This window comes from Oenanthe melanoleuca, chromosome 6, assembly GCF_029582105.1.
Source record: "Oenanthe melanoleuca isolate GR-GAL-2019-014 chromosome 6, OMel1.0, whole genome shotgun sequence".
Taxonomy (NCBI): Eukaryota; Metazoa; Chordata; class Aves; order Passeriformes; family Muscicapidae; genus Oenanthe; species Oenanthe melanoleuca.
The window spans coordinates 5,945,287-5,967,424 of record NC_079340.1 but is presented as its reverse complement, the minus strand read 5'-3'; the positions used below and the strand labels follow the sequence as shown (position 1 = coordinate 5,967,424).

Here is a 22,138-nt window from a genome sequence, read left to right as displayed (position 1 = left end):
GCCAGCTGAGAGAAGTCATATCCCTGGCCAAGTTCTTCTTCGACCTTCATCCTTCCCTAGGTCAGGACAAGACAACCACAGTGATGCTGACTCTGTGAGTGAGATGCGACTGCACACACACTAGGTTACAAATTCAGGCTGTTTGCCTGACACAGCTGGGGAGGAGCTGCTGTATGGGCTGAGACTGCAGGGACATGGACTCCAGTTTTGCTCTTGCTGTGCTTTCTACCAAGGAGGCAGCCATCCTCTGGTAGCCCAGATTCTGGGACAAAGCAGAACTGAGTGTCAGTCTGGATCTGAAGAGGGACACTGACTTGCTTGTAGACCAGCAAGTGATTTGGTGGTATATCACAGTGAACCATCCCTACTTGTAAACTAAACCTAAGCACTTTCTTTCTTCAGTTTCTTCTCACTGATCAGTGGACACAACCAAGGACATGATAGATTCTGTCACAGAGCAGGGCAGAGTACCTGATACCAAATCTTATCCGAACCTCACAGTGCAGCCTCACAGGCCTGCCATGAATGTGCTGATCCCAACACGCTGAGCAGCTACTATGAGGACAGAGTATGGGATGTGAAACTTTGTCTTGCCTTCCAGACCCCCCCTTTCAGTATCAGGAAATTAATAAAAATGAGTAAAATAAAGGAATACACAAAGGACTACAAATATCCCCTTTGTTGTATCTGATCTGGACCTGGAGTGTTTCCCAGCTTCAGTCTAGCCATTTGATAATCTGAAGTGGGGAATGCAGCATAAATTATTCATTATTCCCACCAGATGAGCTGTCAAAGACTGCGGAAACCAGTCCATGTTCACCTCACCTGTCTCTGCTCACTCTTTGCTGTTACTTTCCACTCTGTTAAGCTCTGTTGCTAAACAATTTTATCTCAGGACCCTAAAAGAGACAAAGAAAGAAGGAAAGAAATAAAGAAACCCTCCACAAGCGTCCTGTAACTGTACTTTTGAACAAATATCCAGAAGTACACAATGAAACCCAAAGCAATTGTTCTTCCTCCATGAGCTCATCATTGTGCCCCACAGCTGTCAAACAGCCTTCACAGCATCTGCCTGCCTTGGGTTACCACCAGAAGAAACACAGGTATTCAGCCCAAAGACTCTAGAAAAACACAGATTAAGCTTCCCTCTTTTCAGAGGTGATACCTGAGAAAAGGAAAGGCAGCTCTGGGGCACAGTTAGTGAATTTCTTGAGTTGTAGCAACTTGTAGTTATTTTCATAGCAAGTCACAATGTCATAGTATTGCATAAATACAGTCCTACTGCTTTGCTGCAGCTTCTGCTCATCACATGTAGGAGCTCCAGTCTTCAGGCCACTCAGTCCAAAATTTGGCACCACGACTAAAGTAACACCTCATTTTGATTATTCTAAATTACTCATTATTATTAAATGTTTCCAACCAGTTGCCAGAACCTATGTTTCTGCCTGACCCTCATCCCTAAAGTTTCCTGTTTGTTTTTGCTTCCACGTTGCAAACAACACAAGGGGCAGAGCACTATTACTCTTGAAAAAGATGTCTTTCCATATGAGTCTACCCCAAACACCTGGAAGTACTTGTATGCCTGGAAGGGCAAGCTGGGTGGCCCTAGAAAGCCAAATATCATTTCAAGTTAACAATGCTTCCCGTCATTGCTTTTGGGCTAGACCAAAGCCCTGAAGTGAGCCATTCCTAGGGTTAGGAGAGACAAAATTCAAACCTAGGATGAAATCTAGAATCTCAAGTCTTCCTTGCAATATTATCCTGATGTTTCCTGCACACTGCTGGCTGACTCACCTTGGCACACGCTGATGCTGGTTTGCTGTGCTGCACAATACCAGGCAATACCTCCAATTTCTCTGCAACTGCAGCACAATGTATTACTGTCTAATGCCATATGTCCCAGGCCCTGCAGCAAAGGGCATTTGGCACAGTCAGAAACCCTCCAGCTGGGAGGCAATGAGAATCTTAGAACTCAGTGAAAAGCCTGGAGGTTAGGGGTTCAACCCAGTACTAAATCCCTCAGGGCAGTGGCAGTAACGCCCAAGGTAGGAGAAAGCCCTCTATCTCGCTGTCTCACCAGCACAATCATTATAAAACTCCCAAGTGATGGCTGGAGCTGCACTACTCTTTTTCTCAGTATAGATGTGGCAGCCAAGTGTGGATATCAGTTTACTTTTACTCCACCATGATCTGGCTGGATGTATGACAGCTCCAAACTATGCAGGATCAAAGAAGAACAGGGTTGGAAATGCCTCACAGAGATCATTCACTCCAGTCTCTAACACTCAAGGCAGGATCAATTTGCCCCTCATCATTCTTGGCAGACTGAAAAATAGAGAAAAGTAAAGAAACTTTCAGGTAACTTCGGTTCAGCTATAATTACAAAAGTGTAGTCTGGGCAGGAACGAGGCTGAATGCACTTATTCTAGAAAACCATGCCACAAAAACAGTGTCAGGAACTTGACTTTATTCTTTTCTAAAATAAACAAACAAATCTGGAAGCTTTAAAATCCAGGGTATGGGTTGAGAATTATTTTATAATCCTTAGTCACCTACACAGTCAACCAATGCAGAAATGCATCGTATCACATCCTAATAAACAGTATGCAAATGTTTTTGCAATCAAATGCTAATGATATCAAATATTATTAATATGTCATTTGGCATACTACTGAAAAAAATTAAATTTAACTATGTATTAGCTGGAGTTGTAGTAAATGATGTATTTAGCTAATTGTATGCAATTAAATTAGAATTAAAAAGAGGATGTTTCATAATCTTTGCTTTTCACTAAAAATCTAAGCAGGAAATTCAATAAATGAAAGCTGCTGGAAAATCATGTGAAACATCAAGCACTGGAGATTAATATAACACAAGGCATCATATGTTGCTCATCTAAGTTTATTAAAAACCACACCAAGTCTAAATCTTTGCACACTTCATACTGAGCTAAACCTAACTCCTTTTTTCCCCCCCTCTTTCTTCATTCTATCTATTATATCCCCCATGCTCAGGTTTCTCACATCATTATATCCAGAAATGAAAATAAAATAAAATAAAATAATATTTTTTTTTTAAATCGTGCCTGTGTTGAAATGTGTGTATATCTGAACTGTGAAGGTAATGCAGATCCAGTACAGTACTACAGTACTTCATCTTGAATAATGCCTCCCTATAGAATGCACGTGTGCTCCTTGCACTTCTATCAATAACTGGTAACACATATGAGCAAAAATACAAGTGTTAGAAACTGCAGGTTTGTTTTAGGACTTTGCTCTTTGCTTCCTAGTTAACTGCTTACAAGTTTGTGTAAATATTAAATGCCTGGATGCGCTCATCCTTTCAGAGAGAAAGGCTGGGAACTCACCCTGTGGCCAATCCTTTTTTTGACTTAGTTACTGTAAGGATTTCTCTGCAGGCATTGATCCAACCTTGTACAGGCAACTATCCTTGCAGTACTTGTAACTCAGTAAAAAGGACTTGTGTATACAAATTTGGCCACTAGTGACATAACTGAACAACTTATTTGCACATGTAAACAAAAGACAAGACCAGTTGCTTGTGCAGCACCATTGTATTAATTTTCTCCATTGTTCTGGGCAGACACAGACCCTTCTGAACACAGGGATGTACACCTGACCCTGCTTGTGGAGATCAATCTTTGCATTCACCCCTCTCTCTCTCTCTCTCACTTGGGCAGCCCTGCCCTGGCTCCTGCGGCAGTCACAAATGGTATCATACCCACTAAAAAGGAAGCTGGATCAACTCTACCCACCACACATTTCAGATTGCATAGTTTCAGCTTAAAGCTGAAACTTAAAACTTAAAGCTTTGTCAGCACATTAGAACTTCTGTCCTAATGACTCTAGCTAACTATAGCTGCTGTTTCTACTGTTTCACCTAGGCATCCATATCAGTGGAAAACTCTGAAAACATTTTAACTTTTGTATTGGCATCATTCTTTCCATCTACAGGGATGGAAAGGTCTGCAAAGATCCACAGTCTGCTGGTATGTGGCAACATACTGCCCGCACGCAGTAGAGATTTGTCCTCAGACCCAAGGAGCAGCAGAGACAAGTGAGCTGCTTTGTCTGCTCATAAATCCTTATTTGCAGACCAAACTGATTCCTTTTTCCATGTCTATGCTTGCTACCTGCCAGAGGTGTTATAATGAGGTGAGAGGGGTAGGCATTTGCACAGCAGGAACCTGCAGAGGAGTCTTCTTGCTATCCCTGCCTCTATCCATGTCTGCCAAGGCAGCGGGCTCAGGCCTCTGTGCATAGGAACACACAGTGCCAGGAAATTAATAAGCTCAAAGATCAATGTTCTGTCAGGTTTTGTCCCACACTGCAGGGAAAGCTCGAGGATCCCTCATTTTAACTCATTGTTATTTATTTAGGCATGAGGAACCTTCATCTGCTTTTAGATGCTCATACCAGTGTTTTAATTCCTAGCACAGTGGGCGTATCAGATAGGATACCTGATCTCATAACTTCCACTATCTAAACAGAGGAGCTGCTTTCATACACCACTGCAGTTATCGTCCAGGACCTGCTGGAGCTGAGGGGAAGCTTCCATTTACCCTGCTGGTGTTGGCAGGGGTTCCAGCTCTCAGCACTTCCTGCCACCCTCCAGAACCTGCATATTCTTCAACACCCTTCCATCCAACAGTGGCAACTCAGTGAAGCACTGCCACAATTAAAATAGTTATTTGCATTTCATTAACAATGACAACATTTATTTTAATACAGTTAGATCAGAACAGCATTTAATTTGATTTTAACAAGATAGTTATTAAGCTAACCAAATATCAATTGATTGCTGAAGAGACCACATTGTGAAACAAATAAGTTCAGAAATAAATCTTGTTGCCAGGCCATTAATGTAAAATCACATAAATAATAAACGTCTAATTAGGTTTTCTCTAATGAAGAGCTTCAGCTGTTCACTGACATTATCTGGGATGGCTGGAGCCTTCCCAGATTAGCTGTTTGGTAAGAGGGGTCTGATCCAAGCACCCAGAGAGCTGTACAGACAGGTTGGGCAGCTGAGTTTAAAGAGATGCCCAGCCTCCCCATGTGTTGCCTTGCTCTGGGTGCTCAGAGACCTGAAGCACTTCACTCAGGCATGGGTGAGAATCCAAAAGTCAGGAAGCACGGAGAGCAGGGATTCCAAAAGTGGGAATCCAAAAGTCAGGAAGCACCAGGGGCTGCTTCTGTCAATGCTATGGGGCTGTAGGGTGTGGGGGTCATTCCCTCAACAAGTGCCACACCTTAACACCTCAAAATGAACAATTTGACACTTTTCCCTACAAATTAGCCTGTATCTGGAATACCAAAAACAGGTCAGTTACAGCAGACACAAACATTTCCTTTTCTAGTATTGCTAAGGACTTGCAATTTTCATTCATCTGTATGTGTGGATATCACTTTCAAGGGATTTGTTTGTTTGCTTATTTAAACACAGATCTCTTAGGGAGATCTTTTTCTGACCATCTGCTCTGTCCAGACGAACAAAACAGACCAAAAAACCTCATTCAGGCAATTGTGAATCAAGTCTGCAAGTTCTGCTTAAAAAATATTAAAGTACCTGTAGGTTTGATTTAAAGCCTTGAAGTCTTTAAAATCCCTTCAAAATCCCTACAAAAATCCCCACCAAATCCCTACAAAAATTACTCCAATATTTATATCTGCCCACTGTGAAAAATGCACAGCTTTATTGAGCCTGAATTTGTCCAGATTTAATGTTTATTCACTGTTTCTTTCCATACCTTCTTTTGCCAGCCACAGCAATCCCTCAGCCTCTTCCTCACAGATGCTGAAGCAGAGCCTGGCATCAAGAGAGGGCAGGGGCTCTTCTCTCTACCAGTATGATTTTTGGAGGGAAGCCAGAGCAATTTCAAGGAAAAAGGGTCATAAAGCCATTTACTAAAATGCAAATTAGCTACAGTACAATTCTCCTTTTTAAAAAATAACAATAACCCACAGCTGACACACCCCTTCACCCTTAAAAGTTACATGAGAGTAAGACTGACTACACACATCCCATGCCCTCAGATAACCCATACAAACTGCACTTTGCCCAGAATTCCCCCTGCAGGCACATAACCCCTCTTCCAAGTGGATCACTGGAGAAGAGGGAGCTGTGTTCCATTTGGTTCAGTTTATGGATCACCAACATGCATATTAGGATCCAGTGAGTGCCCAATGAGAAGCTGCTGTCTCTGTTAGAGCTGTTGGAGCCTCCTAGAAGCTCCTCTGCCTGCGTCACATTGGGAAGGTGGCACCAAAGGACCACCACCTACCATGGATGGGCACTGGCAGCAAGGAATGAGGGGTGAGAGTGGACATGGAGAAGCTTGGAACCATTCAATGCATCCCCTTGCTCCCTCCAGCTCCCAGGGGAGCTTTTCTGGGTGAACTGCAACCCAAGGTAAACTGTGCTGGATTAGTCATACCCATTAGATAACCTGGGCCTGCACACTTGAGCTCTTGCAGTGAAGGTAGCTGCAGTTCACATCAAGGCACAAGGGCTCATGGAGCTGAGACCAGTCTTCTACTGCTGTGAGACCTGTCCAGGAGATCAGACATAGATACAGACCAATTTTGCACAATTCTACTGTACTTTTCTGAGGCAATGAAGCCACCAGAGTCTTTGACAGTAGTGTCCTGTCTCCATATGACTATTCCACATGGTGTCCAGCTCCAAACCCAACCCTCTTCACTGTCTCTGCCCACTTCACTTGTTCACACATAGGGAACAAATCTTGAGCAGAGGCTGCAATGAGAGCACACACAGCTCTAATTACAATAAAAGCAGCAATGTGGTCTTGTCAGTGTCACATTACACAGATCAGAAGCTGTGATTTTTAAGAAGCAGCAGGAGTTTTGGAATATGATCTATTTTTCCAGTAGGTTAAGATAAGTAGTTTTCAGCTAATTATTTTGTGCCAAACTGAATAAATAATCTCAAAAGTGAACTAGTCATCTTGGAAGACTCTCAAGATTTTATACCAAACTTTACACTTGACACTGAACATAGAGCAGGATGGGTGGTGGCAGCAAGGGATCTAACCTGCTTCAGTTGAATTGCTAATACCAGGGCTACAGCTTGTAGCCAGGTGCAAGGTAATCACACCTTTTCTTGCATCTTTCCACTGATGTTTTCTAAACAAGTATCTTAAAGACATCTGGGAAGAAAACTGAAATCTGACAACAAAAAACCCAAAACAGTAATGGAGCAAAAACCAGAAAATGTGAGGAGCCTTGGACTATATAAGCTGTTGGAGAGTGAGTGAAATAGCCAAGGGATGCACATGGGCATAGGGGCTACTACAGGCTGGGAAGAAAAGCTGTCAGCCAAAGAACCACAGAACACACATCGATCTCTTCTCAACCAGAAGATGCTCCTTCCATGAGGCTATGGATACCCATCATCCCTGAAATGAACAGCATGCAACAGGTTAAAAGCAGTTATCCTGAAAAGGGAGACCTTGCAGCGCAAATATAATTAGCACACCCTTCACTCACAAAAGAGTCAATTATTAACTCCTCCTAACTGGCTGCCACTCACAACCTACCTCAGGCTTTAAAAAGACTGAGCGACCACACTTGGAGATTTAATAGTGCAATCTCCTCCCCTCATGACTAAGCTGGATTATACCAACACCACCTATCCACCCGCTCTTTTGGTCATCCTCAGCTTATCATCTTGCAATAAACCTCCAAAGGAAACATTCTCTTCCTGTAAGAAACAGCATTTTGAGAAAACACCCACAAATCCCTCCCAAAGCCTTTGGGAGAGCCCTGAGAGCTTCCTGCCAATGCCTACCATCCAGGAGCCATCTGTGAGGGCTCTCACCCTCCTGCATGCTTGTGGTTATGTGATGACGACTGCAAAGAGCCACCACCAGCACACAAGGACCACTTTCTTTCTTGGAAGGGAACAGTAAAAAAGAAGCTTGAGTTCCTCCCATGGGCAAAGCAGTCTTCCCACAACAGTTTTTTCATGGACCATTTGGTTCATAGGCTACAGTCTTTTAAGGTGAGCTGTTCTAGTATAAAAGCAAGGGTCTTCTTCCTCTATTTGGAAGCAAGGGTTCTTTCTCTCTGTTCAAGCCTCTCACCAGATCATAGCTTCTCAGCATCCACACACTCCAGCATGAGCACCTTTTTTTCATGGGCTGTGGGTAAATTCTGCATGCCCCCATGCACTTAGAGTAACAGTTTGTTGTATTACAGTCTTCACCACGGCTTGCAGAAGAAATTCAGCTCCAAAGCCTAGAGCACCTTCTCCTCCCCCTCCCTCCTTTGCACCGACCTTAGTGTCACCATGCTGTTCTCCTTGTGTGTTTTCACCTTTTCATTTTCTCTGACTCGGGAGAGAATTAGTGTCCGTCTATTCATCAGTTCTCAAGTTCTATCACCTGAAAGGTTTTTATAGAGTTCTGCAGCATTGAAAGGTTGATCTCGTCTGGGCTCTGCATGGAGGAATTGCTCACTATGCCTTTCTTTGCTGATCACACGGTCCCCACTGTCACTGAGGAAGGCCCAGCTTGGTGCCAGCTCCATTTAGCACCTCTCTTCATGCGGGGTGCTGAAAAGCAGAAGCTGCTGATGCCGCTTTTGCCTTTCGGTTTGCAGTGCAGCAGGCTAGAAGTGGCCAGGCAGGCAAATTCCATTGCTGGCTGTGCCAAGATGGCAGTGGGCTCACGGCTGCTTCTGGCTCTGGCCACTCTCGGCCTCAGGCCACTTCTGGCGCTGGCTGTGGGGGTGCTCCCGGTACGGGGATGGCGCCCAGTGGCATGGCCTGGTGGCCCCACCAGGAAAGGGTCCAGCAACGCCCTCACAACTCCTTGACATCAGAAGGAACAAGAGTTCCCACAGGTCTTTCTTAAATATGTTATTGTAGAGGTGTTACCAGCTTTTCTAATTGGTTTAGCAGTGTGTCTATTCTCTGAGTGAGCCAGCAATTAGTTTTGCTAGGCTGGAGGAAGCTTTTAGCAGGTCCTCACAAAAAATCACTTCCGTGGCTGACTTCTTCCCTTCTCATCAAAAATCAAGCTATGCAAAAACCACCATGGTAATCCCCTCCTATCTCATCTGCTCCACCTCACTTGCATGTGCTCCTCTGCCACTTGAGCAGCACCATTGCCTGTTTCTTACCCATGAGCAATGTGCCAGACAAGGTCTTACAGGAAGCAGGAGCGCTTGACTGCTCTCCCTTCATCTATGAAGTAGGCCCACCTCACATCTCCCAGTCCCTAGGGGCACAGCAGACACCACCAAGGGGAAAGGTAAGATCCTGCTCCAGGCACATCCCCCTTGGTCTTGGCAGGCAACACACTCCGTCCTGGCACACATCAGGAGGCAAGGACAGCTTTTTTGGGAGCAGCCATCACTTGCTTAGTTGCAAAAAATGCTACCGGTAACCACATTACCATCTAGTCATTGATGATTAACTCTGTAAGCTGAGGGAGCCACATCATGACTTAGGAATTAGCTTCTTTCCTGCAAAGTTCTTGCCCCAGATAGGACTTTCTAAAACCTGCTTGGCTCAGCATATCAATTTCCAGGTACAATTTGAAAAAAAAAAGAGGGGGAAAGCAAAGCAAAGCACAGCAAACATGCAACAACGTTGTTGTGAGTTCAGATGATGTTAAATGAATTAATTCATTCTCAAATTTAATTGGCAAGATTTAATGGTTCACATTGAAAGCATGAATAACTATTTTGTTCTGGGAATGACTATAGTTTAGTGACTCGATGTCAGTGTATTTTGCCCAGGGTAAAACTTGCTATATGAATTATTCACTGCTGGGTGAATGAAATGAACAGGGGTCATGCTCATAGACAGGATGCCAGCAGTGGTTATTCGACATGACAGGGCAAACGCAATGCTGACAAAGGACAATAGTTAATTTACAATGTGGTACTGGGGCTCAGTCATTCTCCTTAAGATCTTTATAGAAAGCATGACACTTTTTGTCATGTACTCCACATTAAGATGGATTCTGCGTGCCAAAAACACTGAAGCATAGTTCACTTTTAAAAATGTTCAGTAGTTTAAAGGCAAAAAAAAATAATCTACCTTCCTGTCTTGTTTGGCTGAAACATTGCTCCAAAGAAAATGTATTTAAGAGCAACTTAAAAACAAATGAAGGAACACATCTATATATCACTTGAGCATCTTGTCATAGATGCAGTAGTTGATAACTCTTAGGAACCTCTCCCTGATAGGAATGGATCTGGAAGCCTCTCACACAATGAGGTTTCACACCGGGAATAATAGAGCTTTTACTAAGCTTTTATATCCAAAGCCAAGATACAGAACACACTGGACAAAGTTTCTCCAATAAACTATTTACAGCATGCAATCAGAGTAGGACATTTTCCCAGTCTTCTTAAAAACCTGTTACTTTAATACAAGACATTTGCAATCTGGAAAGACAGATTCAATGCAATTCAGCTTGATCTGAAAAATGGGCCACAAAAGTTTATTTATGCATACTAATGATACATTCATCTTCACTGTACACTTCTCAGCTGTGTGCTTATTGCAAACATCTGTGTTGCTCAAATGACTGGCATTACAACTCATTTATATGGTTTAAAACTAGTAATGGAGATGAAAGCTGAGAGAGAGGGGAGGGACTATGAATGAGCTGAATTGGTGTGTATGGTGTGTATGGAAATAACTTCATTGGTAACTTCTAAACCATCAGCATGGCACAAACCTCATGTGCATTAGTATTGCATTGATAATACACCTATTTAGTATTTAGAAAAAAGGCTAAAGGAAAGATAACTAAAAGGCAGCTTTGATTTTCCCTCCATGTCACATACTCCCTACCATCCAGTTGAGGAAGAGGCTGCTGTTTCATAGGCCAGCAGCTCCCTGGCTGATCACCAGTAAAGCAGCGCAGTTCATAATACCATCCCTAATTCAAGCATTTTCTTGCCTTATGCAAAAGTGATACACTTTCTCTCAAACTATGGTGTGCTAGAGACTGTGCCTAGTTCTGAAATGAGCCTGCTTAGATTTGCCTTGTTTTTATCTCTCCTGACACTGGATGATTTGGCACAGTTCTCACATGGTTTAGAGTAATGAGATATTTATCCTTGTGATGGAGATATTATAGTAATGGGATATTTCTCCTTGGCTCCCAGATCTATCAGGTATTTGCTTCTAGATCAGATGGCACTTCTGCTTTGTAACTGCATGTTTAGTATTCAATTCCTTCACTCACATTTCTTAGGCATTTGGCTTCCCCATGGAGATCCTATATATAGGTTAGTATACCAAAAAGACTCTCAAGTGGTCTTCAGTCTTTCTGTCCTTGGACATCCAGGTTATTTGACTTCCTCTGTTTATGCCATGACATTGTGTACTCTTCATAGTCACATGGAACATCTCAGAGACCTTCTAGCTATGTTGATGGACAACTGGGTATGAACAGCTAAAGCCTTTGCCATAAACTACTTCATATCTAAGCTCTTTAAGCTAGTTTGTGGCTGGCTTGGTTGATTGTTTTGGAGTATCTCAGTATTTACAGTAAAAGTAGCAGGTCTGTGTATTCATGTTAAACTAGGAGAAGGTGAGAAGTCAATTTTGAACATAGTGTATGATCCATCTCTCAGTGCCCATGTGCTACTATGGCACAGCATTCACAGTAACATACTGAGAACACACACCACAAGCTAAGTAGTACAAAATAATCTCCAAAGACTTACAAAAGCTTCCTACTCACACAATTCCCTGTCTCAAAAATCAATGGTCAAGGACCCTTCTTCAAGGCATTTCACTTCATCACCTATTTTCTTAATTGTTGCTAAAACTTCAGTACCAAACTACAGGCCATGTCTGCACAAAGGAGCAATGACTTGAGCCCCACAACACCATGCTGAATCATTGCAGAAGCATCTGCCAGCTTACACACCTGCTTCACACCTGCCTCCTACTGATGGAGCTCCACTCCTCTTGGCTGTTTTTCTATTACCACTGTAAAAATCACTTAGATAAACTTGGCAAGTGCATTTAAAATCCCAAGAGCTGTCCAACTGAGTTTGTGTTTTCACATGACAGCACTGTTTAGATTGCTTTTGCACATTGTGGGTCAGCTCATAGACAGGGTAGAGCTGAGTAGCCCACAGAAGCTACACGAACAATTCCTTCCCTACATTTCTGCTCCAGAGGCAGTGAGAGCCTTCTCTCAGGCTGAACTTGTGGCCATCTCAATTGCACACTTGCATTCTATATGAACTGCATATACTCACATATACCATTATTAACTAAAACTACAGGAATATAGAAATAGATGTGTTGTTCGGAAAGGTGAAAAGTGGGAGCTCATTTTGCAGATACTGATTTCAGCTTAAACATACCCACTCAACCTAGCACATCAACTGGCACATGGGGTTCACCAGCTCAGATCTGAGTCACAGTATTTCACTTGCCATTTCCATGCATACTCTCCTCCGCAGGCATGGGGATGGAAGAGAGAAGAGCCATTTCCACACCAGGAATACCATTTCCCACCCTCTGATTACAACTCTGGTAAGCATGGGAGCAGCAGGGTGGCTGCCTGACTTTGTGTGCACCCCCACAAGGAGAGGCAGGGCAAGAAGCATCACGCAAGGGGCACAGCAAGTGACTGCGGGGCACTTGCCACAGCCACGGCAGGGGCTCTGCTGCCTGTGGGGCTGGCTCCAGACTGTGGAAAAGGCACATCAAGCACTCCTTCCAATACTTATGCATCTGCAGGGATAAGGAGGGCAACGGGGAGTATGGGAAGTATGAAAAACAGCCAAGTAAGAATGACGAGTAAAGTAACCAAAACAAATGAAAGTAAAAAACCCAGCCCTCTTCCCTGATTAATTCTGGTCGCTGCATTTACCAATAAATGGGACAACAAAGCAGAGTATGCAACTGTGCTTGGAGGAGATATGAATGAAATCCTGTCTCACCGCCACCTTCTTACAGAGATGCTCTGCAAACAAGGCCCACTTCTAAAATAGCTAACAAAGGCTGCACATCACACTTATACAATGGCACAACCGGAGTGTGCACAGGGAGAATTCACTCCTCTTTAGCCTTTTCAAATAGAAGAGTCTGTGCCACTCTGAAGCCTACAATAGAAAAGCTATTAACTTGAGCTTTGCTTTCCAACCCCTACTATGTTATTTTCAGGGCTGACTGCTGCAGACTGAAGAATAATTCTTAATTTTTCTCTCTTTCTGTAAGTTCTGAATGTTTATTTTGTGTAGACATCTGTCCAATTTCAGGTAATTTCACGTCTGGAATGTCTACATAAGTAGGTGTGTGGGATTATCACAAGGCAAAAATAAACACTGTTACAGGAATTGCTTCTTAATGTTGAGGACTTTTCATGAAGATTTGTGCCTTGGTATATGTGCGCTATTGACAAAGATTTATTGCATTCAATGGATCTGCATTTTGTTAGTTTGTTACAATTTCTATCAGGAGTATAATCTGTCATGCACAGAAAATACCTTTCATGGGGAAAAATGAGAGCTACAGAACTCTTCACTGATTACGTTGTTGTCCCTCTTGTTTCAGGTACATTACCAATGAATAATATCCTACAATAAATTACAAAGATGGCAGTAATTGAACATGTTAAATATTGGTGATGCAGTGAGCCTCTGGATTGCTAAACAGTAATTCCACAGCACCGTCTCAAAGCAGAAGCACACTGAAGGATGTCATTCCTTGCTGCTTCCAACTCCTACTGATGCTGATAACTATCTACCTTCAAAGCACAGTTGGATGAAATGTGAAAAAAAAGCTAAAAGAGTGCATCTTACCATCCATGCATACTCAAGTGCCTATCAGCTAAAGGCCATCTGGGAACAGAAACCCACAGCTATTATCTTTCACAGTCCATACTGGAATTGCTGGAATGGGATTTTTTGAAAACATAAATGCAAAGTGCATCCTGTTACTTAACTTCGGGGTTTTTTCCCCATATTACAAAGGAATGCTGTCTTTCCCATGCCTGGCTTCATCTGGCCTGTGCAGACAGGGAACAACATGAAAAAATTATTTTCAGAAGTTTGCTGAATTGATAGGCAAAACAAGCTCAGAGCAGATTACTGCCTGCTTCACTCCAAGCACAATACATGGGGAGGTGACAGCATCAGCCTCTCACCCCACTGGTGTAGCACTGGCTGTGCCTCCTTGACTCCAGCTCACAGTTCATCTGTTGGTCAAAAATCCAAGTCCAGCTACAATCACTGCAATAGTACCAGTATGGGGATGAGATCTTTTCAAGTTTCCAGTAGGCTAGGAAGCTCCTCTAAGTAATAAAGGATTGAAAATCTGCGATGTCCTGTTTTATTCAACGGAGAGCTCACAGGGTGACTGAATTAAAAACACAATACTCTGAGAATTCCTCCTCCTTGGTCCTTCTGTGACATTTACCTGTTAACTGTACTAATGCCTACATCCCCAAGGGAAAGATCCTGCAAAGCAGCAGGCATACCTGGCTTTGGGCAGAGTGTTCCTCAAGCAATTCACAACAGAAAAGTCTGGCCTTAGCTGCTAGGAAAGCACTCCAAAACATGCCACTGCACTTCCTTATCCCAGCACTGTCTTTTTGGTTTGAACAAATGCACCCCAGGGGTCACGGCTGCAATTCTGTGTGTCCTACACCTGTTTTTTTTAAAACCTCAGTTAAAAAAATGTAATCATTGTGCTATGCTGCTTAATAATAGAGCAGAAAAACTTCTGGAAGTGCCAAATCAAAGGTCCTGGGGCTGAAGTCATGTGGATGCACATAACACACACACACATATCTGGTTATTCCTGTCACCCAGATTTGTTGATCCACTTGTCTTTATAAAATATGAGACAATTGGGAGAGCAGACTTTTACCTCACAAAAGTCTTGATTTTACTTACTTGTCCCCAAGTGTCACAGGCCCCTTGGACAGCCATCACCCCCTTCTCTGGTGCATCTGCCTAGAGCACAAATGAGAAAACAAACATGTTAGATACAGAGATGCTTCTCAGATTATTATAGAGCCTATTTTAACAGGTGACTATGTCTGTGGAGTAATGTATGTGGGAAACAGATACACATCACACTTTTGAAAGCTCAGAAAACTGTGATACTTCTAGGAATACAAATTACCTATGCTTAAATACATTGCAGAATTTCTATTATCACCCTGTTTAGAAAATCCTTGTGCCTGAATTTCAATTCAGCTTTTCTACTAAGTACCATTTAAATGGCAAACTGAAAAAAATGTTCAATTACCTCCATGAATGTGGATATTCCACGGTATCTGTTGTACAGATGCACAGGATTGCAGAGGATTTTGTTTACACAGGCAATGGAAAGTTTGTTGTGATTCATATACACAGCAAACATTTCAGCAATATTTCAGCTGTAAACAGCAGTTGGTGAAGTTGTGCATCAGTCACTCAGTATGGTCTTTGAATGCAATGGTTTTGTTTAAGAACCTACAATCTCTCTTGGGCAAATCTATGAGCTGGATTTCCATTATTTTATATTTAACAGCAAATGATCAGCTGTAGAGGTGACATTTGCAGGACTGAAAGCAAATGAAAGTGTGAGGGAGAAAGAAGGAGGGAAAATGATGAGTGCTTTACTAAAGATCTTAGCAAAATATTGTTTGTTACTAGACAGGATTTCTCACAATAAAATTATTCAAAGAGAAAGGACACATCATGGAGGAAATGGATAGAGCTGTGATCACAGGAGCAGAGCTCAAAGATGGTGTGGATTCAGACTATTCAGAAATATCACAGCATGGGCTCTTCTAAACATCATGGTCTATTTTTCAACTGACACCCACACATCAAAATACTGCCTGTATTTGGCAAAATCTAATAATCTAGTTATTGTTACTTGTGACTATTGGAGTCCAGAAGCTGAAATAATATTTGGTTAAATTAGCGTTGGTTATCTTTGTAAAACTCCTATCCCATTCTTGCCAATTTTAGAGCAAAATTTAAGCTCTGCAAGTATGATATTAAACTGTACTGCACCTTATATCCCTAGGTGGAGATCAACTGTACTGAAAAGCCACTGAAAGGGAAGAGCAAGTCTCTGGAAAAGCCTGAAAGGGAGAAACCAGCCAGTGATGTTTTCTACTATAAAGGAGGGATGTGACATAAGAAAAAAGTTTGAATGTCGCATGGGTTGAGACTTGCAGAAGGTGGGGAAAAGTATTCTCCTAAGGACATATTTTTGGAATTGCTGCGGGAAATCTCTCTGCAGGCAGATCTTGCTGTGGGGGAAGCTCACACCCTGCCATGAGGGAGAACTGGCCCATTTGGAGCTTAGGATAAACACTTGGCAGGAAAGCAAGCTCCATCAAGGATCTGTATCAGGACTGGGCATGTCAGTCCTGAAAAGATTAACACATATGCTAAGCTTTCTGCACATGAATGTTCCCACTCTAATTCATGGGTGTAAACATATGCATGTGTGTAGAATCAGGACCCCAGTGCCTTTCTTCTCTAGATCACGTGGAAGTTTTTCTGACTGTAACACGCAGGAAGGGTTTTGAGCAGAAGTAAACAGCTTCTGCTACAGGCCAGAGTGCTTTGAGACCAGCACATAGTCAGAAATGTGATTGGTCCATGTGCCTTATTGCCACAAGATTCCCTCAACATAAGTGCCCCTGATATCTAGGAATTATTTCATTTTTTTAAATTCAATTTTTTGATTGCTGCTAAACTTGTTTCTCATTTGCTTGAATGTAGCTTTATATAATGGAGAACTTCCTTCATCTAAATTCAGCTATACACTAGCTTGTGGCATATGGGAACCATGTAAAACTAATCTGAATAATTATTTATTTTTTTATTACAGTTATTAATTTTTATTACAGTTTTGTCCAAATTACTTAAGATTGTTCACTTGCAAGGGAATTTTTACCTACAAATTCCTTACTAAGCCCAGTTCACTAAAGATTTGATTGGATTTATACCATTATCATGTTCTTATTAAGGGAATTCAGAATATTTTTATCAATGGATCATTACATGTGTTACGGGCTTTTTATTAGTATTCTTTCAATTGTGACAATATCTTGTTGAATCCCATTTTATTATAGCCCGTTTGATCTGCTGATGAGCTGATGGAATTTGAATTTTGAAGTAAAATTATCAAATCAGGTGTGGCCAGAGCAGTCAGTTCTTCAAGCACTAACAGTCTTGGTATTCAGACCAAATACTTTTGTAGCTCACCAACAACTTTCCGTTATAGAAGGATAATTTGTGTGCCATCTGACCAATGTGTTGTTTGCAATCATAAGCAGAAAAGCTGCTCGATATACAGCAAGAATTAGTCTTTCTGGGTCTTAGCTAACAGCCTTAACCAAGAGCATTTCTCCTACGCTGGGAAACTGAAGTCTCTACACCAATTACTGCTGCCTTTTTACAGGCAAGGATTAGGAGGGGGAACAACTATGAGGACTGGATTCTACAGATGATTCAGTTGAATCATGAGTAAATCAAAAGGAAAGATGAAAAGAATTCTTGGGAAAGTATTTATAAACCCATGGGACTAAATGACTAGCATCAGAGATTGCTAACAGAGTCAGTAGAGGAGGTGTGATACCTTAAGCAGTGATTTTTGAAAGTTCATGGAGAACAGATGAGGTGCCAGAGGATTTCAGAGCCACAAAATACAGCACTCAATTGAGTTATAAAATGGGGCATCCAGGAATTTACTAAGCAATTCGTTTAACTTCAATAGCAAGTAAACTATGTAAGGAGTCATAAAGGAGCCATTATGAAATCTTTGAGCAACCCAGAATAATAAATAATTGGGTGGGAAAGGGCTTTAAGAGGTCATCTAGTAATCTCATCAAAAATCTTGTAAGAATCAACATTCAGAAAAATAGAGTACTTAGATATGCACATTTCAGCTGGCCGTTTCTACACACTCAAGGAGAGAATTCAGCCGCTGCTTGGGGAGGGGGAGCATTCCTTGAGCAGAGCCCATTTTAAATGGAGGACTTCTGTGCCTTTTCTGCATAGCTTGGTCTCACTATTGAGTGAAAATCTTCAGAGGTGACAGGAGAAATTACAGCAGCTGGCACAGGAAAGGAAAGCTGTAAAAGTTGATGATCCTCTTTTTCAAATTAATATTACCTGGACAGAGACCCAAGTAACAAAGTAACTGGGGACTAACTCTGATAACACAAGCAACTAATGCCGTGATAGAGGGCTGTGGGAGAAGAGTATTCTGGTGAAAGGAGGCTGTAAAAGAAACTCTCTCCTGCCCAAACCCATAGAGCAACAGAGAGGTCAGCCTGCCTTTGGAAAACCAAAAGAGGCTGCAGCCAGCACCAGGAGAAAGAAGAACCCTGGTGCCTCCAAAATTCCCCCTGAGCCAAGGCAGGTGAGACAAGCTCACATTCATGTCCATCCACAGGTTGTCACTCCCTTATCTTCCCTGTTCTTCAAACACCTCTGAGTGGCCAAGCAAGGGGAGCACTGCCATGGCTGGGGACAAGGAAAAAAGGTACTTCTTTACAGCTTGAAAAGCTCTTTAACTTTTAACTGTAAGGGTTTAAAAGCTTTCTTTCAACCCATGCTTCTGTCATATAGCTATATGCTTCCATCCTTCAAGCCATGCTTCTGTTATATAGTCACTGCTATGTTACTTGATAATATTTCAGTCTCAAGTCTTGTACTGAGTTTTGCAGAATAGTTCAGGAGATCCAGGGAAATACTGGGTGCACATTAGATGAGGAGATAGGATGGGGACTCTGGTGCTCAGCCTAAAATGCTGAATTGCAACCTGACCTTGACAGAAGACCACTAACGCTGAAATACCAAAGTGCCAGTGTGGTACAAGACATTTACCTCTGAGGTGAAATCCTGTATCTTTCCTTGTGCTCAACACAGCTGCTCACCAAAGCAAACCAGCCAAATGGCATGAATACTGACTGAAGTAGCAATCTGTGCCTGCAAAACTTATCTAGGATGTCGCCCAGCCAGGTACATGCGTATTTTTTCCCATAAATGCAAAATGGCACAAGGCCATTTTGAAAGGATTGAGGGAAAAACCCAGAAGTTTACTTGTCAGTAAATGTAGATAGTAATAATCAAATGCAATAATCACACCATGTGAGGAAATTGAATACAGACAAACTGCAATGCTAAATGAGAGAGGAGCACCAATTACGTGCAACAGAGTTCTTATAATATGGTATTCTGATTACCTTAAATTATATTTTTCACAGATAACCATTTTTATTTTTACTTCTAAAACAGGAAGTTCTTGTCAAGTATTGACGTCAGCTAGCCTCATCAATTGTTCCTGTAGTAGCTCAACTACCACTACAGCCACAAATGCTATGAAAGAGCTAAGTACCCCCTGCACAAATGGGATTTGGTTTGGGCATTGCCACAGCAAGTATGTGTGCCTAGTCTTTTACAGAGTAGTAATTGATACTGATTTTTTTTTGTGGCAGAGGTTCCTGCTATGCACTGGCCTCTATTTAAAAAAAAATAATTAAAGATATGATGATCCATCTTGAAAATAAATCTAATTTTTTTTTTTCTTTAGAAAATGCAGTGAATTCAGTATTCACTAGATATGCTGGACTGACTCCATTGCAGACCTCCAGCATGGTCTGCAGGAGAACAAGTCTCCATGTGGAACTGCCTGCACCTCTTGACTGTGCCTTTGGGGCAGCACAGGAGCACCACATGGACTTCTCTTTGGCTCAAGGACCCCCACCACCCAGAGCCCATGCAACAAGAGTACCATGACCCACTGCAACCTGGATCAGAGGCTACCAGCTCTGGTAGCCATCAGCTGGCAACGTAGCTGCCAGTTCCACGTCCCAGTCATATCCAACCCCTGCTGTGTCCTGACCTGTACCCCTCCATTATTTCCTGTTTGTCTTTCCTTTATGTTTATGACCGTTATTATTACTGAGTCTGTATCCTTCTCTCTCACAGGAGTCTGGATTGCACTATTTATTTATCATTGCTCTTATTTTGGCTTTAAAAGACATCCACAACTTGGGGATGGGAGCGAAATGGAGCAGGGGGAAGTGGATGCTACCATGAGTGCCTGGTAATGGTTCAGTAGAAAACTTCAAGCTATGCCAGACTAAACAAGCAAAGCCAGGAGAGCTGCAGAGGCCAACCAAGTCCAAGGAAGTACTTAAACTCCCTGGGGAAGACAAGGGAAATCTACTGAAAACACTGAAACGACACTTCTGCTGTCTTCCTGTTTATCCCATGAACTCAACTGGGGTTTTACTTCCAGGTGTAAAGAAGGTTTTTACCAACAGGAGGTTTCACTTGGCACCACAGAAGGGCTGGAGGCTACTGGCAAGCCAGCCATGCTCAGAGTCCCACATGGCATCAGTGTGGGGTACCAAGGCCTCATAGCATGGCGCAGCCCAGCAGCTTCCCAAAGCCATGCAGAGCCACTTCTGACTGTGCACCTGGACCCTTTGATCCATTTACTCTTCTGCAACTCACCAAAACATCTTCACTGGCCACAGATTTCAAGTGTCTTTGGATGCAGTTTTAGTTTAGGTACTGTGTTCTTTTATGACAAGTACCTTTAACATACATGAACATACATACCTGTTTCAGCTAACTGCTGCACCTACACAGAGACTCTGGATGGCAGCTGGCATATACCCAAACCTTATGGATAAAAACAAATGTTTTTGAGGGTCCATGGAAATGTGTTCTCCCATAAAATGTCCAGCAACTCTTACTTCAGCCTGAACAAAAAATACTACAAGTATAGTTCAGGCTTTTGTCATTCCCACTGCCCACGAGAGCAGGATGTGAAGAGGCAGAGGATCAGAGGAAATAAAAGTTTGTTCAGGAGTCTGTCTTCTTTACATTCTTGAAGTGACCTCAAACACTATAAGCTTCCCTTTCAGTTTTAACTGGAAAGTTTGGCTTTCTCCTGACCCTCTACTAGCTGGTGGGAAGCAGCAGACAGAGCCCAGGCCATCACTTTGATTCTGCTTTCCTGTGACTCAGACAGCTTTCCCTGTTCCCATGGCCACAAACTGGCCATGCCTCCCCCATTCTTGCCCAGCACAGCTAAGCATCCCTACAGCATCCATATCCCAAACCCAGCAGCAGGGCTGCTGCCAGCTGAGACCATGTAGCCCTTGCCCATCTTTGCCAGAGCAAAGCCAGCACAACATGGGCTCCCAGCTGCACCAGGTGGCACAATATTAAATGTGTACCACAACAAAGAGTAGACCAAATTGGACTTACTGATTAAGCTTATCTAAAAAGTCTAAAAGTAAGATTAAACATTTATCCACTTTTTTTTTTGTTTCTTCTTTCTAACGTTTTCTCAATCTAAGATTAAAAGCATTTATTTCTGAAACCTGAAATCTTCCTGATAAACCTAAAGTTTTTACCCAAGTGGTGGTGTGATTTGGAAAGAGATAGTGACCACGTATATAAGATGAAGAAGATACAGAGGTTTCATTTCCTACAAATTAATTCTCTACAAGCTGTGTAAACTTTCCTTCATGTAAACAAAGTCTTTACAGACAAAGATGTTAGGGTTTTTCCCCTTTCAATTATTTAGAGAAAAAATAGAAATGCAATTTTACTGTCTAGGCCAAACCATATCAGCAGATCGAGAGCTGCTCTGGCTCCCTTCCACAGCGCACTTCCTCATGCTTCTGACTATAAAACAAATGTAAATAAACTTGCAAACAAACAACCTTGTGCAGTTGGATATTACTAAGTAGATTCAAGTTTTTACAGTAGATTAACAATTTGTATTTACTTCTTCCCAAATACAAATGCCATGATCTCTCACTGCAAAGGGGCAACATAGAAGACACAACACAATTGCCATGACAATACTATGCTGTCAGCTCCACTCCTATCCCTTCATCATACCCTAACATCAGGGAGGCTCCAAAAATCAGCTCTAAAAATGCATTAAACAATTGTTTTGCAAAAGACGGAGTAATTAATGTAAGCCAATTTAGTGGCCCAGTTCGGTTTTGTGTATTTGCTCTCAGCCCATCCCGGTTGGACATACAGGTAATGGAGGGGAGCTGCCAATTTGCTTTGCCCTCACTGTTGCACTTCAGATCCTCTGTGAGGAGAGGGGAGTTGTCCCTCTTCAG

General features: G+C 42.3%; 1 long non-coding RNA gene across 1 annotated transcript in view; it reads right to left on the bottom strand.

Moving 5' to 3' along the window:
• Positions 1 to 22,138, bottom strand: part of LOC130254773 (uncharacterized) — a 60,682-nt gene that overhangs the window by 5,707 nt on the left and 32,837 nt on the right. Inside the window, exon 2 of the long non-coding RNA XR_008840821.1 lies at positions 14,922 to 14,981. This is a non-coding gene — a long non-coding RNA (uncharacterized LOC130254773). The remainder of the gene's footprint in view (positions 1 to 14,921; positions 14,982 to 22,138) is intronic.